Genomic DNA, 23,484 nt, shown 5'->3' on the forward strand with positions numbered 1-23,484 from the left:
ATATGCTTATATTTTTTCTATCCCCATCTATTGCTGGATCATTTTCTATTACATCTTTGCCTTACCACCTTCTAGAATATGAGTTTATCCACAGAGTTCATTGCTTCCTGAGACTGTTCAATTATGATTTAGACAACACTGATTACATTTCTTTTTAAAAAGATTTTTTTCTGGTGTTGAACCAAAATCTTCATCCCTTAATTTTCCTCCATGTGTTCTAGTTCTGCCACCTATTTTCTACATAGCAACTCTTTCAGCATATTAAACTTCAGATTTCACATGCTTCTGAGTTATTTGACTTTTCTCCATAACAAGTATCAGCAGTTGTTTATACCATTTCTCATATAAAGCACTCCTTGTAACTGAGGAACACTGTGGCTTCTACCCAGGGAGGAGAAACTATGCATATCTGAGGTGGTGAAGAAATTGAAACCGAGCGTGAGAAGTAAGAGTGAATGGGTGTGAGAAATCTACACCCATTATTGATATAATAATCCTGAAAAAAATTAATGTTAAAAGCATGCGTTCAAATAAGATATTCTTAGGCAATTTTCACTGAAGTTCATGTAGATTTCTTGCTTTTTTGAAAGTATTTAAAAGCAGAGAATGTAATGAACACACCTGGTTTCGAATGCCAGTGCCACAACAGCATAGGTTTGTGATGTTAGGCCAGCTTCTCTATTTCTCTGAGTATCATTATCTAAAAGTAGGGAAGAAAGAGTCATTAATTTGAAGTTAAATAAGATAATATTAATATATTTAAAGTGCTTTAGTCAGTGGTGAGCTCATAATAATTCACTACATATTAGTTATGTTTTTATATTCACTGGAAAACAATCAATAGTTTTTCTGTAAAGATGACGGATTGCAAAATGGGGAGGGGGAATCTACAGATTTCATCCTTTTAACTGGGAAAGATACTTAATACTGAGAATGGTAATAAATATGTTCCCAAATTTTATAATTAGAATTTTTTGCTAATACCTGAAGATAATTACCATTTATTAGCATCTTTTGGAAAGCCTGGAAAAGGAGCCGTTTGACAAATGAATTTAAATGACTTATTTGGAATTCTAATGTCTGATTATTGTAAAGATGGTTTTGAGGTAGTAGCTGCCAAAGATGGGACCAGAAGTTAGTAGTAGTAAAACTATTACTATTTTCCTGAAACAAAATTGTAAAATACATTCTCAGAGAATAAAGCAGTAAAAGCTGATGGTTGAAATGTGAAAATCTAAACTTCTGATTACTGAAATAGCCAGTAGCATCCAAGTTTAAATTACCACTAAGTATATTTTAAAGTGCATTTATATTTATTTATATATCTATATAATATGTAAAGTATTATATTGAAGGTATATTTACATATATAATATAAAATTTATTTATATTTTCATATAAAAACAAATTTGTGGGTTTATATATATATAAATAAAAAGTAAAAATAATGGAAGAATTGAGTATTAGGATATTTCATATTTACTTTATGCATATAGCACATTTTAAATACCCTGTGTTTTTAATTTATCCACTTCTATTAGATTTTTAGAGATTTGATGTGTCTGTGAAGAATTTAACACCCAATGCACTGGTTTAATAATTGGATGGATAAATCCTAAATGAACTAATAACCACATATCTGTTGTGCATCTACTGTATACTATGTGCTGTCCAATGGACATTATATAAATCATCTCATTTAACCATCTCAACCACCATGAGATAGAATTAAAATTGCCTGTTTTAACCAATGAGGATCAAAAGAGAAACCACAACTCTCTGAGAATGAAAAATTTACCCAAGACTTGGAGCCAAAAGGGTCAAATTTGAATTCAGGTCTGTCTGAGTCGGAAACCTATGCCTTATCATAGGTTTGCTATGGGTATTTTAATGAGAAGGAAGTGAGACCATGAATATTTGCATGACCTAGAAAATTATTCTCTGGTTCAGGTCCCATTTTTTCATGATGTAACAATGTATGACTTTCAATTTTGTTGGGAACATTTTGAAACTCTTGTGACATTTCAAAATTTTACCATATAAAATATTGACAAGAATGCATTCCATAGGTGCTTTCCAAAGAGTTCAAAGTATCTTGCTAGAGCCTCCTTATCTGTATTTATATGCTTTTTGTGTGTTCTAAGAAAAAGTGCTTTCTCTATAATGCAAAATACGTAAGATCCATAAAATGACTTTATTAAGGAGAAAAAGAGACAATACCGTGCCTGATACCGTCCTGGTTCCCCTGCTTCACTACAAACTTTATTTTATTTTTTACCAGATGGTGCTGTGTTTTCTTTTTCTTTATAAAAGAGGCTACTTGAAAAATTATATTTCAGACCGTGCACTCTACTCTGTTAAATGGATAGTCACTGTTATGTCAAAAACAGACAAAAAGTTAATTTGGGTTTCCTAGGCTGTAGAGAATTTTAGGAGTCTCTCTCACAAATGGGGTCTCTTTTTTCATGTTATACTCTACTTCTGTTTGAAACTCTGATTGCAGTAATATTAGATATCACTTTTAAATCTTGTTTTAAAAGTCTAAAATTGCGAAAACTGAAATCATGTACTGTTCAATGTATCATGTGATCCGACGAGGCTGGCTATTTGGAAGGTAAGTGTTTCAATTTACATGGCATATTTTCAGGCTACATAATCACCCTAATATGATAGTCTGATTAGAAATATTTGGAGTGTATGCTTTCTGGTTACTAGATGATCATTAGAAACTACATGACTCTTTTTTCTTAATATGTTGACTTTAGAGAAGCCATTTCTTTTACATCTGAAAAAAATCTTTCCTTCTATTTTAACTTAATTCATCTAAGGTTTACCCATACAATTATTATATGCATGCAATAATTCCGTGGATAAATCCTAGATAAACTACTAATGAAACATTTTCTGTAGACTTGTAGGGTGCCAGTTAACTTAGAATGTGTGTTACATAAGTCATTCCATTTAATCTTTTCGACAACTTTAAGGTATAACTAATATTGCCCCATTTCACAAATGAGGAATGAATGAGAAACAACGATTGAGACTATGTGGATTATAATTTTCTCAGTCTAATAATAAATTATCAATAACATTGTATTTAAAACTAAAAACACATAATAGTTTATTTAAAAAAAAGAGAGAGAGATGGTTTAAAATAGTACGTAACGTAGATTCCAAGAATTGAATTAATTAATTCAACCTATACTTTTTGAGCAAGCACTCCAAGTCTTTTTGTGGCATACCAGTCACCCTGAAGCTGAGATTATAATTTGTTTACACTTAACATTTATAGGACCTAGCATCCTTATCTCAGTTTGCTTGTCTGATCCATAGCTTCTCATTTGGGAAGTTCTCTGTTGCTGTTTGCCTCCTTAGAGTGTTTACTCCTGTTTTTGCATTTTGCGCCTCCAGATTCTCTTGTAAATCTTCTAAGATGTGTCTGGTTTCCTGTCTCAGTCAAACAGCCAAGTAGTCAGCACCAAAAAGTCCTTGGTGCAGAAACTGTGAACAAGAAAAGCAAACAGAGTTATAGATCAAACTATCTGTGATCTGACCCATCCATCCTGCCATGAATGGAAACTTGTGCCATTTTCATTTGCTCAGGATTGCTAGCTAAAATTCAAACATTTCTAAAGGAAGTAGAAAAAAATAAACTAAAACTCTGCCATGTTCCACCTCAACTCAACTGCTGATTAATGTAGTTATCCCTGTGAATGGCATGCACACTGATTATGTTTCCTATATAACACGGGGTGGAAGATCTACTAGATTAGAAGATGGCCGTGTGCATTGGGACAAGCATGTAGATAACTGTCTGATCACTGGTCCATAATGTGAACATGGTGTTCCCTTTTCTCATCTTAAATTCCTTGAAATTATGCATTACACTCCTGCCTTCTGCTTCATCCCAGTGTGAAATAAACTGACTGGAAAAGAGAATCTAGTAATAATCAAGTGCTTGGAGGTCAGCGGCTTAGCAGTGAAGATGATGTGAAATCAGTTGATAGTATCTGAGTTCCTGAGCTGGGAAGTTAATTTTTTAATACCATTTCTAGTTAAATGGGAACAGAGTTCTCCCTTTACAGGCTCTGTTAGATCTGAAAACAACAGTGAAGCTTTCTATCCAACCAAATAAATATTTAAAATGCACTTACTATATGTGATTTGAATACCAAAAATAGCTAATATTTATTTCAGACAGTATCTTCCAGGTACTATACTAGAAACTTTACATGCATTATCACAGATAAGGAAACTAAGCTTTACAGAGGTTGAGTAACATGTCCAAGTAACATAGCTGGCAAGTGGCAGCACCAAAATTTGAACATAGAACTGTTTCTTTTCAAGATATGCTCCTTAACTGCTACTCTAATACTGTTTTCCTGAAAACTGACTACCTGTAAGGTTGTGCTATCTGCCTATAAGCTCATTTTCAATGAAAGAGATGGATAAGTACAGACATAGAGGCGAGCAAACCATTAATGAAGACAGCAAATTATAGATGCAAACTTTAAGACAAAATAAGCAAAGTAAAATCCAAAAGACATGAAGGAAAGGATAATTCCAAATGATAAAGTTATATTCATTTTGTGTTACAAGGAGCCAGAAAAAGTTGTTCCACGTACTCATAGTTTCCAGTGTCCTTTTAAGCTATTATTTTCCTCATCTTGCAAGAACTCCTGTTATAGACATGCCAATTATCTCTCCGTATTTGTTTTTTCTTCACCAGAAAAAGATACTTGGATGTTTTAGTTTGACACATGACTATCTGGAATAGAGGCTCAATTTCAATGTCAATCAATTATGGCTTATAGAATGTAAATAGAAATATGTGCACAATTTATAGAAAGTTATCTTAGTGGGAGGAGTATGATGTGTGCCTTCTCTTTTCTCTTTCCTAATAGGTAGAAAGTGAAGCTAGACCAGTATCTTGGGCCATGAAGTGACTTGGAAGTGGTAGCTACATAAGGAAGAGCAATAAAATCTATGAAGTCTGACAGAATGGGTTGCCCCACTTTCCCTAAAATGCTTACCTCAAAATTTTTAATTGACAATGAAATAAACTCAATATTGTTGACTTTTGTAATAACAATAATCAAAATCTTATAATTTAAGCTTTCTGATTCTCACCCTGAATCAAATTCTAATCAATCTACCCTCCTTTTGGGGGGCTTATGAAATCAGTATTGATTATTGTTCTCAATGCCATCATCTGTTAACTTCTTTATTAGTTCTTCATATTTATTAAAGACATAGATGGAATCTGGTCCTCGTACTTTCTCTCCACGCTAACTCCCATCATCATGATGAATAACTTCAATGTTCCTAGAATTTATCTTATTGGTTTAAGTTTTCTAAATACTATATATATGCCATGTCTTCTCCCAAAAAAATTGTGTCATCTATTTTGTCTTAAACAGTAAGTCATGGAACTTTATATGATGATGAATATCAGATGATTTTGTAAAATTAATGATATTATGTAAACTTAATTATACTGAATACTGTGATAATGTATCCAGTAACATGGAGGAGCTTGTTGGCCTATGACCCCTACTTTTTATAGGTAATTTCTGAGACCCTATCTTTTCCCTTTTACCCTTTATTTTTAATGTTTTTGTTTGTTCGTTTGTTTGTTAGTTAACGTACTTTCTTGTTTCATCCTAAAGGGAGTTTTCTATAGCAAATTCTAAAATATATTAGTGCCTCATAGACTGGGAGAAATTCAGTACTTCGCTGATACAAAGGTCCCTGTAGCAACTCATAGGCTTTTTTTTTTTCTATTTGTACCTATGAATATGAAATTTGTAGGCTTACTGATCAAATTTTTAACTCTGCTTTACCCATTGGACAATGCAATGTAAGTGCTCAGTAGACAATCTATGTGCTCCCAATGGTGTCTAACTGATACTTCTTAGGCATAAGGGCTTGGCTCCCAAGGGTCACTTACAAAGTGGATCCACATAAATATAAAAACATTCACATGACCTAGGTTATTATTAGTGTTCCATTTTGAAATAAGAAATTTGTGTTAATTTATATGAGAACCTGCCATCCACTAAACATTTATTCAGTCACATTCCCTAAAAAATATGTTTATTTTAGTAACCAGGAAATATAAATGACATTTGTATCAAAGGTAATCACAGAATGTCTGTCAGTTGGGCATCAGGATTTAAACTTTAAAAAATGTAGTTGACTGATGTTGGGAGTGATACATTTCTCAGGTCCTTTTATTCTTTCACATTCTTCTGTCTAGTGGATTTACTTCGGTCTATTCATTTTTTGCTGCAGCAATGCAATTTTCAAGGTCTTGAATTTCATTTTTATGCACACTGATTGCTATTCTTAGTCCCAAAGTATACTTCAGTGAGATATTTGATTTTGGCGATCCTTTTATTGTTGAATCCAATATGTGTGATTATATTTTATCGTTTGGTTTTTAAAAATTTTTATGGTAGAAAAAATTATAGCAGCACATATTGAACATTAAATAAGAGACCAAAAGAATGTCATTTACGGCATAGCCATTGCCTTGCTCTACTTTTTTTTTTTTAAAAAAAACAGAGTTTTGCTCTATTGCACAGGCTGGAGTACAGTGGCAGAATTTTGGCTCACTGCAACCTCTGCCTCGTGGGTTCAAGCGATTCTCCTGCCTCAGCCTCCCAAGTAGCTAGGATTACGGACGCACACCACCATGCTCAGCTATTTTTTGTATTTTTAGTAGAGATGTGGGTTCACCATGTTGGCCAGGCTGGTCTCAAACTCCTGGCCTCAACTGATCTGCCCTCTTTGGCCTCCCAAAGTGATAGGAATAAAGGAGTGAGCCAGCACGCCAACCCTGTACTTTGAAAGCTTGTATTTAAGTTATGAGAATCTAGCTTTGTTTTTCTTAGTTTGAGGTGCCATTGAAAATTCCTTTGGTGGTGCCCACCAAGCTCACAATGACCCCCTTTTCTGAGAGTTGTGTCTTTGTATGTGATTGTGCTTACTGTTTTTCGAGTCAGGGGAGCAAACTGAACCCAAACTGAGCCAAAGCTATTCTTCCTTAGAAAGTTGGAATTCCAATTGAGGAAAAAAATATGGCAGTCTTGGCTCTTGGCTGGACTCATAAATGAGAGAGAAACTTGACAAATTGGGATGGTTGTATACACACACAAAAAAAAATAGAGAAGGAAAATTGGAAGAAATAAGCTAACAAGCAGTGAGAAACAGAGACAAAGGGTAGAAGCAGCAAAGCCTCCATGATTCCTGTTTGTTTGCTTGTCTTTGAATTCTGTAAGATTCCCAGGACCCCTTCTCTCTCTCTCTCTCTCTCTCTCCCTCCCCCATCCCGTCTCTTTTGGAGGATACAGGTGGAGGGTAGTGGGAAGGAGACTTAAGTCAGTACAAAGTGCTTCTCTTCTATTTTTAAGACACACGAAATAGAAAGCCAAATTATTCCTAGCACTCAAGCTCCAATCAAATGATGATATCAGAAAACTCTATGAAGAAAAACATTCAGCTGTTCCCAAATCCCTGGCCACTCCAGCCCAGTCCATGGAGGCTGCTATAATATTTAGAAAGAGATTAAGAGTCCCTTGTTGAAGGATTGTGTGAAAAGAATTATCAGAAAAATGGTCTCACTTAAATATTCACAATAGATTCCACTAGTCACATTATTTCACCATGACAGAAACAAAAAGCCCCCACATTTCTAAGATGACTATATATAGACTCAAACACACACACATGCACACACACACACACACACACACACACAGGGAATCCACTATGTCTGTATATGTATACATGTAGTCTGCATACTGTGCATATTTCTGTATGTGTATAACATAGTCATCTTATAATAGGTATATATGTACATATTCTTAGAATATATGTATTAATGCAATTCTATAATGATATTTATAACAAGCACGACCATAGGGTATAGTTTACCCAGGACCATATCTATTTACACAACTCTGTGATGTAATTTCAAATAGTACCCCATTAACTCACAAAAGTATTTATATTGGATGATAAATGTTATAATCACTCCTGTTCACATTTTTTTAAGTTTTAAAAAATGTAATATAGCTAGGAGTAAATTGTTACACTGAACATTAAAAACAAAAATAAAGCAATTAGTAATTTAAATGTGTAATACTTCTATGAAGTATGAATTTTATGACCCAAAAGTTTTTTTTTTAATTTTTTCAAGACTTTATTTAACACACTATGTAAAGTTGGAAAAAACTACTTTTTCCAAGCTATCAGCGTTTAGATTGTTTTAAATGTCTTCTTTTTTTGATTATTATTATTATACTTTAAGTTTTAGGGTACATGTGCACAATGTGCAGGTTTGTTACATATGTATCCATGTGCCATGTTGCTGTGCTGCACCCATTAACTCGTCATTTAGCATTAGGTATATCTCCTAATGCTGTCCCTCCCCCCTCCCCCTACCCCACGACAGTCCCTGGAGTGTGATGTTGCCCTTCCTGTGTCCATGTGTTCTCATTATTCAATTCCCACCTATGAGTGGGAACATGTGGTGTTTGGTTTTTTGTCCTTGCGATAGTTTAGTGAGAATGATGGTTTCCAGTTTCATCCATGTCCCTACAAAGGACATGAACTCATCATTTTTTATGGCTGCATAGTATTCCATGGTGTATATGTGCCACATTTTCTTAATCCAGTCTATCGTTGTTGGACATTTGGGTTGATTCCAAGTCTTTGCTATTGTGAATAGTGCCGCAATAAACATAGGTGTGCATATGTCTTTATAGCAGCATGATTTATAGTCCTTTGGGTATATACCCAGTAATGGGATGGCTGGGTCAAATGGTATTTCTAGTTCTACATTCCCGAGGAATCACCACACTGACTTCCACAATGGTTGAACTAGTTTACAGTCCCACCAACAGTGTAAAATTGTTCCTATTTGTCCACATCCTCTCCAGCACCTGTTGTTTCCTGACTTTTTAATGATGGCCATTCTAACTGGTGTGAGATGGTATCTCATTGTGGTTTTGACTTGCATTTCTCTGATGACCAGTGATGATGAGCATTTTTTCATGTGTTTTTTGGCTGCATAAATGTCTTCTTTTGAGAAGTGTCTGTTCATTTCCTTCGCCCACTTTTTGATGGGTTTGTTTCTTTTTTTCTTGTAAATTTATTTGAGTTCATTGTAGATTCTGGATATTAGCCCTTTATCAGATGAGTAGGTTGCAAAAATTTTCTCCCATTTTGTAGGTTGCCTGTTCACTCTGATGGTAGTTTCTTTTGCTGTGCAGAAGCTCTTTAGTTTAATTAGATCCCATTTGTCAATTTTGGCTTTTGTTGCCATTGCTTTTGGTGTTTTAGACATGAAGTCCTTGCCCATGCCTATGTCCTGAATGGTACTGCCTAGGTTTTCTTGTAGGGTTTTTATGGTTTTAGGTCTAACATGTAAGTCTTTAATCCATCTTGAATTAATTTTTGTATAAGGTGTAAGGAAAGGATCCAGTTTCAGCTTTCTACATATGGCTAGCCAGTTTTCCCAGCACCATTTATTAAATAGGGAATCCTTTTCCCATTGCTTGTTTTTGTCAGATTTGTCAAAGATCAGATAGTTGTAGATATGTGGCATTATTTCTGAGGGCTCTGTTCTTTTCCATTGATCTATGTCTCTGTTTTGCTACCAGAACCATGTTGTTTTGGTTACTGTAGCCTTTTAGAATAGTTTGAATTCAGGTAGCGTGATGCCTCCAGCTTTGTTCTTTTGGCTTAGGATTGACTTGGCGATGCAGGCTCTTTTTTGGTTCTATATGAACTTTAAAGTAGTTTTTTTCCAATTCTGTGAAGAAAGTCATTGGTAGCTTGATGGGGATGGCATTGAATCTACAAATTACCTTGGGCAGTATGGCCATTTTCACGATATTGATTCTTCCTACCCATGAGCATGGAATGTTCTTCCATTTGTTTGTATCCTCTTTTATTTCATCGAGCAGTGGTTTGTAGTTCACCTTGAAGAGGTCCTTCACGTCCCTTGTAAGTTGGATTCCTAGGTATTTTATTCTCTTTGAAGCAACTGTGAATGGGAGTTCACTCATGATTTGGCTCTCCATTTGTCTGTTATTGGTGTACAAGAATGCTTGTGATTTTTGCACCTTGATTTTGTATCCTGAGACTTTGCTGAAGTTGCTTATCAGCTTAAGGAGATTTTGGGCTGAGACAATGGGGTTTTCTAGATATACAATCCTGTCATCTGCAAACAGGAACAATTTGACTTCCTCTTTTCCTAATTGAATACCCTTTATTTCCTTCTCCTGCCTAATTGCCCTGGCCAGAACTTCCAATACTATGTTGAATAGGAGTGGTGAGAGAGGGCATCCCTGTCTTATGCCAGTTTTCAAAGGGAATGCTTCCAGTTTTTGCCCATTCAGTATGATATTGGCTGTGGGTTTGTCATAGCTAGCTCTTATTATTTTGAGATACATCCCATCAATACCTAATTTATTGAGAGTTTTTAGCATGAAGGGCTGTTGAATTTTGTCAAAGGTCTTTTCTGCATCTATTGAAATAATCATGTGGTTTTGTCTTTGGTTCTGTTTATATGCTGCATTACATTTATTTATTTGTGTATGTTGAACCAGCCTTGCATCCCAGGGATGAAGCCTACTTGATCATGGTGGATAAGCTTTTTGATGTGCTGCTGGATTCAGTTAGCCAGTATTTTATTGAGGATTTTTGCATCAATGTTCATCAAGGATATTGGTCTGAAATTCTCTTTTTTGGTTGTGTCTCTGCCAGGCTTTGGTATCAAGATGATGCTGGCCTCATAAAATGAGTGAGGGAGGATTCCCTCTTTTTCTATTGATTGGAATAGTTTCAGAAGGAATGGTACCAGTTCCTCCTTTTACCTCTGGTAGAATTCAGCTGTGAATCCATCTGGTCCTGGACTCCATTTGGTTGGTAAGCTGTTGATTATTGCCACAATTTCAGAGCCTATTCTTGGACTATTCAGAGATTCAACTTCTTCCTGGTTTAGTCTTGGGAGGGTGTATTTGTCGAGGAATTTATCCATTTCTTCTAGATTTTCTAATTTATTTGCATAGAGGTGTATGTAGTATTCTCTGATGGTAGATTGTATTTCTGTGGGATCGGTGGTGATATCCCCTTTATCATTTTTATTGCCTCTATTTGATTCTTCTCTCTTTTCTTCTTTATTAGTCTTGCTAGCAGCCTATCAATTTTGCTGATTGTTTCGAAAAACCAGCTCCTGGATTCATTAATTTTTTGACGGGTTTTTTGTGTCTCTATTTCCTTTAGTTCTGCTCTGATCTTAGCTATTTCTTGCCTTCTGCTAGCTTTTGAATGTGTTTGCTCTTGCTTCTCTAGTTCTTTTAATTGTGATATTAGGGTGTCAATTTTGGATCTTTCCTGCTTTCTCTTGTGGGCATTTAGTGCTATAAATTTCCCTCTACACACTGCTTTGAATGTGTCCCAGAGATTCTGGTATGTTGTGTCTTTGTTCTCGTTGGTTTCAAGGAACATCTTTATTTCTGCCTTCATTTCATTATGTACCCAGTAGTCATTCAGGAGCAGGTTGTTCAGTTTCCATGTAGTAGAGTGGTTTTGAGTGAGTTTCTTAATCCTGAGTTCTAGTTTGATTGCACTGTGGTCTGAGACAGTTTGTTACAATTTCTGTTCTTTTACGTTTGCTGAGGAGAGATTTACTTCCAACTATGTGGTCAGTTTTGGAATAGGTGTGGTGTGGTGCTGAAAGAAATGTATATTCTGTTGATTTGGGGTGGAGAATTCTGTAGATGTCTATTAGGTCCGCTTGGTGCAGAGCTGAGTTCAATTCCTGGGTATCCTTGTTAACTTTCTGTCTCGTTGATCTGTCTAATATTGACAGTGGGGTGTTAAAATCTCCCATCATTATTGAATGGGAGTCCATGTCTCTTTGTACATCACTCAGGACTTGCTTTATGAATCTGGGTGCTCCTGTATTGGGTGCATATATATTTAGGATAGTTAGCTCTTCTTGTTGAATTGATCCCTTTACCATTATGTAATGGCCTTCTTTGTCTCTTTTGATCTTTGTTGGTTTAAAGTCTATTTTATCAGAGACTAGAATTGCAACCCCTGCCTTTTTTTGTTTTCCATTTGCTTGGTAGATCTTCCTCCATCCCTTTATTTTGAGTCTGTATGTGTCTCTGCACATGAGATGGGTTTCCTGAATACAGGACACTGATGGGTCTTGACTCCTTCTCCCATTTGCCAGTCTGTGTCTTTTAATTGGAGCATTTAGCCCATTTACATTTAAAGTTAATATTGTTATGTGTGAATTTGATCCTGTCATTATGATGTCAGCTGGTTATTTTGCTTGTTAGTTGATGCAGTTTCTTCCTAGCCTCGATGGTCTTTCCAATTGTCCTGTTTTTGCAGTGGCTGGTACCAGTTATTCCTTTCCATGTTTAGTGCTTCCTTCAGGACCTGTTTTAGGGCAGGCCTGGTGGTGACAAAATCTCTCAGCATTTGCTTGTCTGTAAAGTATTTTATTTCTCCTTCACTTATGAAGCTTAGTTTGGCTGGATATGAAATTCTATGTTGAAAATCATTTTCTTTAAGAATGTTGAATAAAATGTTTTAAGAACTGGAGTCTCTCATATCTTATATTTTCCAAGGTACATCACAGTCTGTCCATGAGGTCTCATAAGGACTTGTAAAATATAATAAGTTAATATATGAGGATACTCATCTTATAGATACACAAGTTATAGGTTACTAGGTATAAGTCCTGTGGCATTAGACTAAGACTGATCCAGCAAGAGATGATGTACTAGGCAACCATTTCATAGAAAAAATGGCTGTGGTTTTACAAAATGTGTGAGTTTAAATGATTCAAATTTCAAAAAGAAAATTTTCCATAGAATTTCAATTAAACAAAGATTGTTCACTCAGAGTTGCCAAGTTTTGATTTTACCAATAAAGGATTTTACAAAAATAAACCACTTCCTTTATTGGCTTGTTATAGCAGGATATAGGTATTTTCAACTCTAAACAGTAGAAAGATATTTATTTCAGCAACAATACCTTGACATACAAAGAATAATAAGAATAGAAGTTTTTTCTTCAAGTTTTAAATCTAGAAAAATAACAATATGACAATTTGATATAACATGATATGATATATAATTTGTCTTTACATAAACTTGCCTGAATACATTCAGCAGCAACATAAAGTAGCACTTAATTACCAGATTTTCTCAGGTACTTTAATACATCATCAAATATTGAGGGGTTATTTTGTTTTGTTTTGTTTTGTGATGGAATCTCACTTTGTCACCCAGGCTGGAGCGCAGTCACGTGATCTTGGCTCACTGCAACCTCTCCCTGCTGATTTCAAGTGATTCTCCTGCCTCAGCCTCCTGAGTAGCTGGGACTACAGGTGTGAGCTACCATACCTGGCTAATTTTTGTAGTTTTAGTATAGACAGGGTTTCACCATGTTGGTCAGGCTGGTCTTGAACTCTTGACCTCAAGTGGTCCACCCGCCTCGGTCTCCCAAAGTGCTGGGATTACAGGCATGAGCCACCATGCCTGGATATCAAATATTGAGTTTTAAAGTGGTAGGTGTATTGACAAAGCATTAAGCAAAAGTCTCCTCTATTTACATTAATTTAGGAAAATATGTTGAATTGAGGGAAGAATGGAACCTTTAGCCTTCAGCATTCTAATTATTTCTCTTATCTCCTGATAGATTTAGGGATGGGGTTGCTTAGAGTATTTGATTGCTTTGGTAAATATAGTGCCCTTCACAAATAAGGTGGTATTAACAACACAAATGTGGTTCACCATTCATTATTTTTTTTACTGCCACAACAGTTGGCAATGTTCCAAAGGGTGGAATCTCCATTAACCAGGGTCTCCATATCAGGAGACATGAAAGAGTGCTCCCAGTTGAAGTAAAATGGTATTTATTGTAAACAAGAAATAAATTTATATTATTGTAAGCCATTTATGGTTGTTTATTACCAAATAATATCTATACTGTATGATAAGTTTGCCCATGTGGAGACAGAAATATACCTGAAATGAAAGCAGGCAAATGGTCACAGGGATCAACTTATTAAATACACTCTGTAATGGCAGAAACAACTAGTAAGAAACAATCAGATTTTTTTGGTAAAATAGATGATGCTGGATAATATGTGACAACTGAGTTCCAATAACAGGATAGCAAAAGACCAAATTCTTGGTGATTATAAAACCATGTATTCTAAAGAGCATAACAAGTATTTGCTTCCTCTCTAGTGACTAGATTTCTCAGTAGCTGAAAATCACTCAACTTGAAGACAGAGTGGTTGGAGGATAATTTACTTTTAGATCGTAAGCAACCACTAACTACAAAACTGGGATTGGCAAGTATTCAATGTGTTTTCATATTGGCTTTGTTGAGGTATATTTAGCATAGGATAAAATTAATCAATTTAATGTATTTTGACAAATGATGTCAAAAGAAGTAATGCATATGACCCAAATTAATCAGTATTTTCTATTTGAATGTATTAAAATTAAAATGTAAAATAGATTTCATTGACCACACGAGCCACATTTTAAATGTTCAATAACTACAGATGGCTAGTGGCTACTGCATTTGGACAGTGAAAATTTATAAAACAATACCATCATCACAGAAAGTTATTTTCGATAGTGCTAATATACAACATTTTCATCACCTACAAATATTCTTTCATGCCCCTTTGCAGCTAAGCCTCCTCCAAAGTGGTCTTAAACAATAATTGATCTGTTTTCTATCATTATTGTTTCATCATTTCCAGAACTTCACAAAATTTACATCATATAGTGTATAATATATTGTGCCTGCCTTTTGTTATTTAATATAATACTTTTTAGATTCATTTATGTTGTTGCATTTATTAACAAATTGTTCCTTTTTACTGCTGAGTTGTGTCCTAGTGTATGGATATATCATAATTTGTTTACCCACTCATCAGTTAATAGGCATTTGAATTGTTTCAAATCTGTATTATTCTAAATAAAGCTGTTAGATTATTGATGTTATTATATATAGTATGCTTATTTAATTTTAATTTTTAAGTACCACACTGTGTGGATTTATTTTTGTTTCTCTTGGGTAAAGACATAGGAGTATGATTGATAGATCATATGGTAAATATATGTTTAAAATCACACATAAAAAATGACAACCTATTTTCCAAAGTGGCAGATGATTTTACATTTCTTTTTTATTTATTTATTTTATTTTAAGTTCTAGGATACATGTGCAGAATGTGCAGGTTTGTTACACAGGTATACATGCGCCATGGTGGTTTGCTGCACCCATCAATCCATCATCTAGGATTTAAGCCCAGCATGCGTTAGGTATTTCTCCTAATGCTGTCCTTCCCCTTGCCCTCCACCTCCCGACAGACCCCAATGTGTACTGTCCCCTCCATGTGTCTGTATGTTCTCATTGTTCAACTCCCATTTATGAGTGAGAGCATGCGGTGTTTGGTTGTCCGTTCTCTTGTTTGCTGAGAATGATGGCTTCCAGCTTCATACATGTCCTCACAAAGGACATGATCTCATTCTTTTTTATGGCTGCATGGTATTCCATTGTGCATATGTGCCACATTTTCTTTATACAGTCTATCACTCTTGAGCATTTGGCTTGGTTCCAAGTCTTTGCTATTGTAAATAATGCTGCAATAAATATACATGTACATATGTCCTTATAGAAGAATGATTTATAATCCTTTGGTTATATACCCAGTAATGGGATTGCTGGGTCAAATGGTATTTCTGGTTCTACATCCTTAAGGAATCACCACACTGTCTTCCACAATGGTTGAACTAATTTACATGCCCACCAACAGTGTAAAAGCACTCCTATTTCTCCACAGCCTCACCAGCATCTACTGTTTCCTGACTTTTTAATAATCACCATTCTGACTGGTGTGAGATAGTATCTCATTGTGCTTTTGATTTGCGTTTCTCTAATGATCAGTCATGATGAGCTTTTTTTCATACGTTTGTTGGCCACATAAATGTCTTCTTTTGACAAGTGTCTGTTCATATCCTTTGCCCACTTTTTGATGGGATTGTTTGCCTTTTTCTTGTAAATTTGTTTAAGTTCCTTGTAGACTATGGATATTAACCTTTGTCAGATGGGTAGATTGCAAAAGCTTTCTCCCATTCTGTAGGTTGCCTGTTCACTCTGAAGACAGTTTTTTTTTTTTTTTTTTTTTTGCTGTGCAGAAGCTCTTTAGTTTAATTAGATCCTATTTGTCAATTTTGGCTTTTGGTGTAATTGTCTTTGGTGTTTTAATCATGAGGTCTGCCCTTGCGTATGTCCTGAATTTGCGTATCGCCTAGGTTTTCTTCTAGAGTTGTTATGGTTTTAGGTCTGATGTTTGAATCTTTAATCCATCTTGAGTTAATTTTTGTGTAAGGTGTAAGGAAAGGATCCAGTTTCAGTTTTCTGCATGTGGCTAGCCAGTTTTGCCAGTATCATTTATTAAATAGGGAATCCTTTCCCCATTGCTTGTTTTGGTCAGGTATGTCAAAGATCAGATGGTTGTAGATGTGTGGTGTTATTTCTGAGGCCTCTATTCTGTTGCATTGGTCTATATATCTGTTTTGGTTCCAGTACCATGCTGTTTTGGTTATATAGCCTTGTAGTCAGGTAGCACGATGCCTCCAGCTTTGTTCTTTTTGCTTAGGATTGTCTTGGCTATATGGGCTCTCTTTTGGTCCCATATCAAATTTAAAGTAGTTTTTTCTAATTTTATGAAGAAAGTCAATAGTAGCTTGATGGGAATAACACTGAATCTATAAATTACTTTGGGCAGTATGGCCATTTTCACAATATTGATTCTTCCTATCCATAACCATGGGATGTTTTTCCATTTATTTGTGTCCTCCCTTATTTCTTTGAGCAGAGGTTTGTAGTTCTCCTTGAAGAGGTCCTTGACATTCCTTGTAAGTTGTATCCCTAGGTTTTTATTGTCTTTGTAGCAATTGTGAATGGGAGTTTATTCATGATTTGGTACTCAGCTTATCTATTGTTGGTGTATAGGAATGCTTGTGTTTTTTGCACACTGATTTTGTATCCTGAGACTGCTGAAATTGTTTATCAACTTAAGGAGTTTTGGGGCTGAGATGATGGCGTTTTCTAAATATGGAATCATGTCATTTACGAACAGAGACAATTTGAATATCTCAAAATAATAAGACCTATTTATGACAAACCCATAGCCAATATCATACTGAATGGGCAAAAGCTGGAAGCATTCCCTTTGAAAACCAGCACAAGACAAGGATGCCCTCTCTCACCACTCCTATTTAACATAATATTGGAATTTCTGGCCACAGCAATCAGGCAAGAGAAAGAAATAAAGCGTATTCAAATAGGAAGAGAGGAAGTCAAAGTTCACATTTCTAATGGCAGTTGCGCCACATCCTTACCAACACTAGGTAATGCCAGCCTTCAGTCTCTACCCCAGGAAAGCCTCTTTAGGGTTTTAATTTATATTTTCTTAATAAACAGGTTATTGAGAATATTTTTACAAGTCTATTTTTTGTATCTTTTCTTTGGTAAAGTGTCTTGAAATGTTTCCCCTTTTATAAATATTATTATTATGTTGTTGCTATTGTTCTTATTATTGTTGGTGTAATGAATGTTCACACATCCTGGATAAAAGTTCAATATCACATAATTGTTTACAGATATTTTCTCCCTGTAGCTAGTTTTTTGTGTTCTTAAGAGTGCTTTTTATACTCAAAGTTTTTAATTTTGACAAATTTGATTTATTAATATATTATTTTATGGCATGTTGTGTCCTAATCAAATCCAAGTTCAGTGAAACGTTCTTCCATTTTTCTACTTTAAAATAAGTTTTGTAGTTTTACTTCTTACATTTGGTTGTATGATTTTCTTTAGTAAATATTTACACATGGTTTAAAGCAAGGGACAAGGTTTAAGGTTTTTTGTTTGTTTCCTTTTGTTCTTTTCTTTTCAAAACGGATATTCAATTGTTCTAGCAACATTTGTTGAAAAGATTATCCTTTCCTCCACTGCACTGCCTTGACACTTTTGTGAAAGAAACAACCACATTAACCAAAATTAATTCCTAGATTGTTCAGTTGATCAATACAACTCCTTATGCAAATATAACAGTCATGATTGGTGAGGCTTTAAACCAAATCTGAAAATCAGGTAGTGTAAGTTCTTCACATTTGTTATTTTTCAAAATTATTTTAAGTTACTTTATTTTTCATATACATTTTAGAATCTTTTAATATCCGCAAAATGCTAGCATTTTAGTTGGTATTACACTTAATGTATAGATTAGTATAGAGAGACGTATGAGAATAACAATATTGAGTCTTCTGAACTATGAACATATATATCTTACCTTTTTTAGGTCTTTTAAAATTTCATCAAAGTTTCATAGCTTGTGTATACAGATTAATACATATTTTGTCAATTTTATCCCTAAATATTTTATATACTTTATGGTATTATAAACGACATTGTCTATTTAAATTTAATTTTCTATTGTTTGTGGCTAGTACATAGAAATACAGTTAGTACACTTATAGTACACAAACATACTAAATGCATTTATCATTTTTAATTGTTTTTGGAGGATCCTTAGAATTCTCTATATAGAATACCATGTCATTTTTAATAGAAAGTTTTAAATATACCTTTTATTACTTTTTCCCTTATTATTCTGACTACAATCGCCAGTAAAATATTGAATGAAACTGGTGAAAGCAGAAGGCATCCTTGTCCTGCTTTTAATATTGGAAAAAAGCATTAATTTTCTTAGCATTTATTTTTTAAATTCGGTTCAGAAATTGATCAGAATTTACCTCCTGTTTCACTGCAACTAGAAAATGACAAAATATGTGACACAATTGTTTTCAGATATGGCAAAACAAGCAGCACACAGCAATGAACCTGAAAGAAGGCAACGTGAGTATCATTTCCCTGGCTTATTTCCAGGAAGGATCTTCAAGGAAACATCACAGGAGAGCTTTCGAAATAAAAATAGATCTTAAGAGTTTTGCTGACTTGTGAAAACAATGAAAAATTTGAGAAAGCCACGTTGGATGGAATTTATGGGAAAGAATATGAAAGTGATATAGAAGTAAAGAGAGAAAGAAGAGCAAACTACGGCAGAGGCGAACCTGTGAGTCACTGCTGAACACTGAACTGAGCCAACATATTAGAAAACTGCATGGCACGAGAAAAAGAACCAACAAAAAATAGGCAAAATTGTCCCTGGACTTCACACAGGCCTGAAAATACATTGGGATCACACTAGTCAAAGTGGACAGACCTCCTAATACAGAAGACACTGAGTAAACTCCTCACAGTATAATAGCATTAAAAGTGAGCCCAAATTAGCCTTAGAATAAAGAGTCTTATTGGTTTGTTTCAACAATTTTAAGATCGATGCTTATTACCTGACTCCAGGTAATGAACTACAACCCCCAAAAAACTCAATGGTATTTAAAGAAAGACCCCAAATCCATCACCCAATAATGTAAATTTCATAATGTCTAGTATATCATGAAATAAATAGGCATGTGAAGAAGTGGAAAAATATGACAAAACCAGGAGAAGAGATCACACAAACAGTCCTAGAAATGTCATAAATGGCAAAATTAACACACAAAGTAATGAATACAGCTATTATAAATAAACAATACATTCAAAAAGTAGAGCAAAATGTTAGCATGAGGAGGAAAAGAATGGAAGGTCTATAGTAGATATTCTAGAGCTGATAATATAACTGATAAGAAACTACACTAGTTATGATTTATGGGAGATCAGAGACGTAATAAGAAAAAAATAGTAAATTTGAAGACCGAGGCAAGGAAATAATCCAAAATTAAATACAGAGAGGATAAATAAAAATAATGGAAGGAAAATGAGCTGAGCATCAATTACGTGTGGGGAAATGTTAAGCATACTAATAGAAAAACAGTTGGAGGCACAGAGGAGGGTAAATAGGAAGGACAGAAGAAAGTACTCAAAGAAATAACTGACAAAATTTGCCAAATTTAATAAAAATTAGAAGGTCACAGATCCAAGAAGCTTAATGAATCACAGGCAGAAGAAACACAAAAATAATCATATTTTTATGTTATATTCCCACTTTTGTAATATTATTGTCATCCACCTCTACATATGTTATAAATGTGATAGTATAATACTTTGTTATTTCAGAGAACAAATTATCTATTAAAAATGTGAAAAAAATAAAAATATTTACCCACACAGTTATTCTGACATTTTTCATTGCTTAATATGAATTTGTGTTCATTTTTAACTATCGTTTCTCTTCAATAAATTCCCCTCAATAATTTCTTTGATATTTGTTATAGTGTAACTTTACCAGTGAAAAGTTCTTACAACTTTTATATATTTGAAAAAGTCATTAATTTGTCTTTATTTCTGAAGACATTTTCTTGGTTGACAAATGTGGGCTTTATTTTGGCATTTTAAAGATGGCCTTCTCATTGCTTAATACCTTGCATTGACTTCAGGAAAAGTCAAGGTAATTCTTTCGGTGTTCCCCTGTATCTAATGTGTTTTTTATCTGGCAATGTTTTTAAGATTTTGTATTTATATTTTCTCTTTAACAATTTTGACTATGCTATGTCTGATGTTGTTTTTTTTTTAATCTTTATCCCGCTTAGTATTCCTTGAGTTTCTTGGCTTGGCTTAATAGTTATCACCGAATTTGAATTTTTTCCAGCCACTATTTCACTAAATTTTTTAATCCAATCTTGCCTATATTTCTTGGACTTCAGATGCACATATGGTAGACGTTTTGGTTTGTTGTTGTTGTTGTTATTTTCTTTCCATCTCATTGAGGCTTTGTTCACTTTCATCAGATTTTTTATGTCTGGGTATCACTTTCTGTTCCTCTTTCTTCATGTTCATTGATCATATTTTCTGTGGTGTCCAATTTGCTACTAAACTCATCTGTGAATATTTCAATTTGGATATACTTTTCAATTTTAGAACCTTTTTTTTTTTTACAGTTTTAATCTTAGATTACCCACACATATACTTATTTTAAACCATTTTTCCTTTAAAATTTTACAAATATTTTAAAAACTGTTTTAAAATTTATTTCTGCTAATATTAACAATTCTCGGCCGGGTGCAGTGGCTCACGCTTGTAATCCCAGCACTTTGGGAGGCCGAGGCAGGTGGATCACGAGGTCAGCAGATCGAGACCACAGTGAAACCCCGTCCCTACTAAAAATACAAAAAAAATTAGCCAGGCGTGGTGGCGGGCGCCTGTAGTCCCAGCTACTCGGAGAGGCTGAGGCAGGAGAATGACGTGAACCCGGGAGGCGGAGCTTGCAGTGAGCCGAGATTGCGCCACTGCACTCCAGCCTGGGCGACAGAGCGAGACTCTGTCTCAAAAAAAAAAAAAAAAAAAAAAAACAATTCTCATGTCTGATTTTATTTATTTCCTTTTCTTGGATTAGATTACATAATCTTGGGTTACATTTTACACAGGTCTAATAATTTATATTGTATTCTGGACATTATAAGTAATACATTGATGAGAATGCAGACTTTTGCTGTCTTCTTTCCAAAGTATTAAGTTTTGTTTTTGAGAGCAGTTAATTTAACAGCAGATTACATTGTTTTTTAAACTTTGATAAAGTTTAATATGACCCACACTCTTGCACTAGAGTAGTCCTATTCATAATGCATGGCTTTTATGGGAGTCTCAATTGAATGCCCAGCTCTCACCATGCTACCTGGTCTGACCTCCTACATTTTCAAGTACTTTGGGATGTCTGGAATTGCTTTTCAGCTCATTTACTAGTGGTTCTCTGCTCACTTTATAAAAACTTTACTTGTATATGTAATCTTGAGGTTCATCCAAAGAATTAATGTTACTGCTATGATAAGTTTTGGACCGTTTTCTCTGTGCATTTCTCACCTCTCTGTAACTCTGCCCACACCAAATTGAGATTTTCCAGAAGCCCCAAACTTACATCTTTAACTTTTCAGTTTAATAAAACCACTATGATGTACTTGGGCTCTACTTTCCTACACTGTGGTTCAGAAAGGGCATCCCGGGTAAAATCCTAAGAAATCATAAAGGTTACTGTTTTCTTAGGAATCATAGTTCTTCACTACCTGTGGTAAAATTCCTAAAACTATAGCTTCACATACTTCGTCCAGTTTTTTGTTTTTGTTTTTGTTTTTTGAGATGGTGATTCACTTTCTGTTCCTCTTTCTTCATGTTCATTGATGATTGATCAAAGTCTCACTTTGTCACCCAAGCTGGAGTTCAATGGAGCGATCTCGGCTCACTGCAACCTCCACCTCCCAGGCTTGGACGATTCTCCTGCCTCGGCCTCCCAAATAGCTGGGATTACAGGCACGCGGCACCACACCTGGCTAATTTTTTGTATTTTTACTGGAGATGGGGTTTCACCATGTTGTCCAGGCTGGTCTTGCACTCCTGACCTCAGATGATCCACCCACCTCAGCCTCCCAAAGTGCTGGGATTACAGGCATGAGCCACCGCACAGCCTGTCCAGTTTTATATAGCTGTTTATGTCAGGATGGCTAGAGATGTTACCCTTTATTTCAGCATGGTCAGAGCAAAAATCCATCTTAAAACAATTTTAAATCATAGGATAGCTGGCTTATTTTTTTCTCACCATTGAATTGAATTGCAGCTTAATCTCTACAAAAAGAATGATTGTTCCTTTTTTCAAGTAAAGAAGATTTAAGAGAAATTACTTCAAAGAGGATTTGTAAGGACCCCAGTCTTACATTGTACTTTATCTTCCATCTCTCTGCAACTGCTAGTGCTAATGTTAACTTGTGGTAGGGAATTTGGCTTTTTCAAATCTGCAAGCTCTAAATCAACAGCCTCTCTTGGTCAAAGTGGATTTCAGGCTGCCGACTGAAAAGACTGCTCTTAGAAATGCTACATTTCCTTCTCTTTTCACTTCCAGATCAATCTTATATAAAAAGCAAGCTTATTTCATGTAATGTTAAGGGTCTAGAAGAAGGATAAGCTTCAAGCATGCTTATGGGGTTCTGGCTCTGTGATTTTCTGGGTTTCATTCTTCCGTGTGCCAGCTTTATTGCCTTGTTGATTGCTTCATTTCTGAGCTTTATGTGTATGCACAACGCCATATAGAAGAAAGGTTACTTGTGTCACAGAATGTTTATAAAAAGTCTTGAGGGACACATAATTGGCTTAATCTAGATCACATGCTTCTCCACTGAGTCTAGATAGATCCCCATAGAAGATGGAGGTTTATGTAAAAGGAAAAAACAGCTGAACTCTTGGGAGAAAATCATTCTGTTTATTACATTCATATTCTGATTTTATTTGTTTAATGTTGTATCACAAGCACTTTTCCAGTCTTTAAAATTTTTGGTTAAGACAATGTTGACACAATAAAATATACTAAATAAATTTCAT

This window comes from Symphalangus syndactylus, chromosome 9, assembly GCF_028878055.3.
Source record: "Symphalangus syndactylus isolate Jambi chromosome 9, NHGRI_mSymSyn1-v2.1_pri, whole genome shotgun sequence".
NCBI classification, from domain to species: Eukaryota; Metazoa; Chordata; class Mammalia; order Primates; family Hylobatidae; genus Symphalangus; species Symphalangus syndactylus.